At 37.7% G+C, this 6237-nt stretch overlaps 1 pseudogene; it reads left to right on the forward strand.

Annotated features, from left to right (window-relative positions):
• Nucleotides 1–577: 577 nt before the first annotated feature.
• The window catches only part of LOC128379302 (potassium voltage-gated channel subfamily H member 6-like), an 11798-nt pseudogene continuing 6138 nt past the window's right edge, over nt 578–6237 (forward strand).

Raw genomic sequence — 6237 nt, forward strand, 5'->3', positions numbered from 1 at the left:
CAGACCGGAGGGAGGATAAACCAAACTGAGGGCTCCTGCTCCTCTCTGCGGCTCTCTCTCTCTTTTCACGAACTTCTTTCTCCCTTTAAAGCTGATTCACTTCACTTCAACCAGAAGACTCCTCCTTACTGTTTGTTCTTCTTTTTCTTCCTATTCTTTTCTTCTTCTTCTTTTTTTTAAAGGTTAAGTGGTGCACATGGCTTTTGCAATATCCTAGTCTACTTTTGCGCGCGCGCGTGTGTGTGTATGTGTGTGTGTAAGTGTGTGTGTGTGTAAGTGTGTGTGTGTATGTGTGTGTCTTTTCTGACATTATCACTGTGCCACATCCTGCATCTGCTATCGCCCTGGCAACCAGCCCTCCTCCTCTCCTCCTCTCCATCAGTCTCAGCGCTTCATCTCTCACCATCAGCTGCAGCCTGAGAAACAAAAACCTGCTTTTTTTTGGCACTTTGGAACAGTTTTTCGCTCAATCTTCTTGTTGATTTTTCAACCTTTTATTGTTATTTTATTTTATTTTATTTTTTAAAGAAAAGAGTAAGGTTCATGTGTCGGAGAAGTCTTTTCTCTCAGCACCAAAATGCCTGTGAGACGCGGTCATGTTGCGCTCCAAAACACCTACTTGGACACCATCATCAGGAAATTCGACGAGCAAAGTAAGTGCACATTAAAAAAAATGAAGTTATTATTAAGTTATAATGACCTCTTTTTTTTTTGGCGATGACGACGTGTGTGGAAAGCCTTAACAGTTCACCTCCAACATAGTGCTCTTAAAATATTATCTATGGGCTTCATTTGTTTCACTTTTACGCAGCTGAGCGTCACCACCAACATCGTTTTTGATCATGTTTGAATGTGTGAAATGCTTTTAATTGATGTGATGGTGCAAAGGGCAAAACCATGCTGCAAATAAGCTGTGCATGAGTTCAACTTGGTTTATTCTTTATAAGCGTAACATGCAGCAGGGTATTTGATCGCTTGTGGTTACTAGACATTAATATGCTGCATTGTTAAAATAGAGCATTGTCCTCATGTAGCCCATAAAACAAGGTTCGATGTGCTTATAAATAGATAGATATATATTTGGCCAGAGCTGCAACGAGTATTCGATTAATCGATTAGTTGCCAACTATTAAATTAATCGCCAACTACTTTCATAATCCATTAATCGTCAGTTTTAAGATTTAAAAAATGTCCAAATTATTTCATTCCAGCTACTCCAATGTGAATATTTCAGTCTTTTATGATAGTAAATGAATATATTTTGGTTGTGGACTGTTAATTGGGATTTTTTTTTAAAATATGTGTGGACGTCATGTTGGGATTTTGGAAATAGTTATTGTCATTTTTCATTATTTTCAGACATTTTATGGACCAACAACTAATTGATTGATGGAAAAATAATCATCAGATGAATCGACAATGAAAGTAATTGTTACTTTGCAATCAAAGTGTAATTTCTGCTTATTAAAGTTAGTCGGCAGCAGCTTCCTGTAATCTTTATTTTCCATGTATGTCTGGATAGATTTATTATGTTCAAATCAAAAGCCTCTTCAGGTGGCAGACTGACAGGTTTTGTCACGCTGAAATATCAAATTAGTGTGGGTGATGTTGACAGCCTTCCTCACCCTCCTCCTCCTCCTCTTCCTCTTCTTAATCCCCTCTCTCTCTCCCCCCCGTCTGCTTCTTTTATGTTTGAAGGTTATTACACCTGCACGTCTGTTTGTTTGTGATCTCTTACCTGACGCCTCACATTATGTTCCACTACCTCACATGTTCCCGCTGCCTGCGATGAAAGACCACCAATAACACAAAATCTGATATCTCCTGCAGCCACTGAGGCCTTATGTGTTTTTAAAAAATTGATGACCTCTATAGGGTTCATTTTTTAATCTCTAATTTTTGCTAAAAAAAAAAAAAAATTTGCACATTACACATCAGATATTCACATCATTTGTAGTTTTTAAAAAAAAAGCAAAGTCTCCTTTCTGTCCTCGGTACCCCCCCCCCCCCCCCCTTTCCCCAAAGAGTACTTGTACCTTACAGCGTATTGACTGGGTGTGTGAGGCTGAAAATAACCTTGCTGTCTTGATCAGATACCAAGGAACCAAACATGGAGAAATACTTGATTGCTGACAACTCTCAGTCTGTTTTAGTCTGATTAAATCTGGGGGTCAATGAAGCTTGAATGTACGAATCTCCTTTGAGAAATCTCTATTACATAACAACACCACAACTGTACGTTTTTTTAGTGTGTGCACGCCACATGCACACGCGCGACCAGGTGAGTGCACGTGCCACGGCGGTTCGCTGCTTAGCAACGCGGTGACGATCAGTGTTTCCTCTTTGAGCCCCAGATAATGACTTTGGACAGGATGTGCTTTCTACCAGAGGAGCTCACCCATTTACTTTTAAGAGAGGACGGAGGGAGAAAAGAAGAGAAGAGAAGAGAAGAGCCCCCCTCCTCTCCTCTCCCCTCCTCCCCTCTCCTCTCGTCTGTGTGTGGGCAGCAAACAGGGAGAGCTGTTTAACCCAGTTCCACCACAGGATAATAAAAGGGACAGTCAGAGGTTATGTATGTACTTTTCATTCAGCTCATTGAACTCCTCCATTAACAGCCTTCGAACAAAACTGTCCTAATTCACTTTCGTGGCGGACAGTGTTTTTGGCGGCGGCACGTACATTACATTACTATCATCAATAACAGGAACTGGATGGTATACGAGCTTAGCGTTAAGGATTTTTCTGAGTGCAGTGTATGTAACTCTGAGATACTACCGCGTCGAAAGTTTGACATTGAAGTTGGGAAGACACTTCAGAGTCCAGTAAAAAAAAAAAAAAAATCAAAATTACTATGAAAGTATAGGTGCACTATGTATTCAGGAAGTGTCAAGAGGTTTTCCCTGTAGTCATTCCTCCTGTTGAATATTAATTTCAAATGTGCTTTCTATATGTATGAGATGGGGGGAAAAATCCACACATACAGTAATTTAGTGCAAAAATGCATTTAAAATGGGTTGATGTGAAGCTTATATGAGGTTTCAGCAGACAGAGTTAGTTAAATAAAGTGGATATCTGACACATTTACAGTCTTTATAGCATCAAATTCCTTCTTTGTGTTTCCCTGTTGAGCTGTGGTGGAAGTAAAGTAACAAAAAGAGAGACTTTGGCACTAAAAACACTGTAATGTTGAAACATATCTACTTGATTTGACTCATTTGGACGGCTGAAGCTTCATATTAGCTTCACATCAACTTTTATATTCATTTTTGCACAGAAGGAGGATTGTGGATTTTGTCCGTCCATCATTTAAAGCAACAAGACGAATGATTACAGCAAGAAAAATATGTTTCAATTATTAATTTGGACTCTTGACTGTTGCTTTAAGACACTTGACAAATTGTGAACCAACAAATATATACCCAATGTGTTCACTTTTAAACATCTGCAGCACCAACTTCTGATCATTTTGATAATATTAAATGTGTTAAATGCTTTTAATGAATCTGCAATTGTTCCTCCAATTCATATAGTTTGTACACTGTTTGCAAGGAAAAACTAATGAAAAGTATAAATCCATTAAAATGTAGGCTGGCTTAATAACTTCCATAGTATATATATAGAGAGAGAAAGTGGAAACACTGGTGTAACATTGAAATATCATTGAGAGACCCACATGTCACATGAGAGCAGGTGTGACTCCACAGAGGCTCTTATGTTGTAAGTGGCCAGCTGCTCCTCCGCGGTCTCTCGGGAGAAATTGTGACGCTAATAACTTAAGCACCATGAAAAGGTGGACTTCATTAGTTCCACTTCAGCTGATTGTTGAGTAGAGTGACAGAAGAGTAAGAGCCAGACTGTGATAACAAGAAGAAATGTGCTGGAGTCGGTCATTTTTATAATAGCACCAAATCATTAGATCTATACAAAGCCATGGAGAGGATTTTTAGCACCTTATATTTGATTAATTCTTAGACAGTTTAATTTTTAGTGTTGTAAATACCCTAAAATTTAATGTGCGTGCATGCAAGGAGCAGATAATATGTTTTACAACTTCAATTTTTGGTAATGACTGGATCTAAAATGTTGTAGCTGCTCTCAGTAGAATTTGTTTTATTATATCCCAAATTTAAACATTTTAATAATTAATATTTTGATATCCTGTATGAATGAAAAAATCAAACCGTGACTAAAAGAAACAGTAGTTAGCTTCTGAAGCTGTGTTACATGCATATTTAAAACTGTCCTATAAGGCTAAGTATCAAATAATCTGCTTTCAAAGGCAATACAGTTTACAGTTTATCTATATTTTACATGTTTATCTTTATGGTATATTAATAAAGCACTTTAACCACTTTAATTTTTTTTTACTTTACCAAATTTAAGGAGTTTTAACTTGCAGTGTTTGTTTAATATTCAAAAGTTAAGCAAGAAATTCATTATTAATAACAATTAGTTGCAGTCTATTCAATTAATCGTCAACTAATTTGATAATCAAGTAATCGCTCTGAGTCATTTTTAAGAAAATAATGTCCAAATTCTCTGGTTCCAGCTTCATAAATGTGATTATTTCTTGATTTCTTTAGTCCTCTGTGACAGTTAACTGGGCATATTTGGGTCAGTCGGATATTTTTCACCATAATCTGACATTTTATGGACCAAACAACTGATCAATTAATCAAGAAAATAATCCACAGATGAATCAATAAGCCCTACTTGTCTACTTTCTTCATAACTCACATAATTCTTCTTCTACCCGCCAGATCGGAAGTTCCTGATCGCCAACGCCCAGATAAAGAGCTGTGGCATCATCTACTGCAACGAAGGCTTCTGTCAGCTGTTTGGTTTCACCAGGGCGGAGATCATGCAGCAGCCCTGCACATGCCAGTTCTTGGTGGGACCCGACACCATGAAGAGCGCCCTAGCCCAGCTGGCTCAGGCCCTGCTGGGCTCTGAGGAGCGCAAGGTGGAGATCCGCTATTACGCCAAAGAAGGTAAGGAACAGGAAGCAGCAGGAGGTGCGAGGATGAAAATTAAAAAATCCCTGTGAGACTGCTTGAAGCCTCAGATCCCTGGATAGAGGCCTTCTGTTCATCTAGATTTACAGAGGAGGAATCCATCAAGCTTCTGGCTAATGTTCAGCTTGAAAACCACAAAAAACAAGACACCAAGATCATCCATATGTTCCAGTATTTGGCTCTCAATCTAACAAAACCCTGATTTAACAGATACTAATCCAGCCATCAATTTAGACCCTTTTTAGCCATTTGAAAACATCTTACCAGTCACTGCTCTTAATAGCATGCCAACAACATATGCACAAATGTACAATCAAGACAAGGCAAGGCAGTTTTATTTATATAGCGCATTTCATACACAATGGCAACTCAATGTGCTTTACATAAAACAGAAAAACATGTAATTTGAGAAACATTAAAACATACAATTAACCCCCCCCCCCCCCCCCCCCCCCCACACACACACACACACACACACACACACTAATAATAAAAAATAATAAAAACTAAGTACAGAAAAATAGAAAGAGAGAAATAAAATGCTAGAATAGCGCATTAAATATAAGGTTGCAGCATAATAATGATTTGCTTTAAAATCATTAAAAGGACAAAGAGTGCAAATGAAAGATTAAAATGTAAAGTGCTTTAAAATAAAGAGCTCAATCATAAGCTCAGGAGAAGAGAAATGTTTTTAACCTGGATTTAAAAATGTTCACAGTTGGGGCTGATTTCAGTTCTGCTGGTAGTTTGTTCCAGTTGTGTAAAAGCTGCTTCACCATGTTTAGTTTGAACTCTGGGCTCAACTATCTGACCTGAGTCAGTAGATCTCAGAGCTCTACTGGGTTTATATTCTACTAACATGTCATTTATGTATTCTGGACCTAAACCATTCAGTGATTTGTAGACCAGTAGCAGAACTTTAAAATCTATTCTATAGCTGACTGGGAACCAGTGTAAAGACTTTAGAACTGGAGTAATGTGCTCAATCACCTTAATTTATGTTTATGACAGTTTTATTAGGATGTATGTATTTACATGACTTTAAAGTAAACATATTGTCTTAAAGCCTCAAAATACGTTTGACTGTAACATATCATATTGGCAATTAGAGATTTTTCACTTATTATTTGCTGGATTATCTTATTTGGGATAATTTCAGTGACTAATAATAATTCAACACAGTATTTCCAGCATGAATCTGCCGGGTTCACATTCATAATAT

Source organism: Scomber japonicus, chromosome 18 (genome assembly GCF_027409825.1).
Source record: "Scomber japonicus isolate fScoJap1 chromosome 18, fScoJap1.pri, whole genome shotgun sequence".
Taxonomy (NCBI): Eukaryota; Metazoa; Chordata; class Actinopteri; order Scombriformes; family Scombridae; genus Scomber; species Scomber japonicus.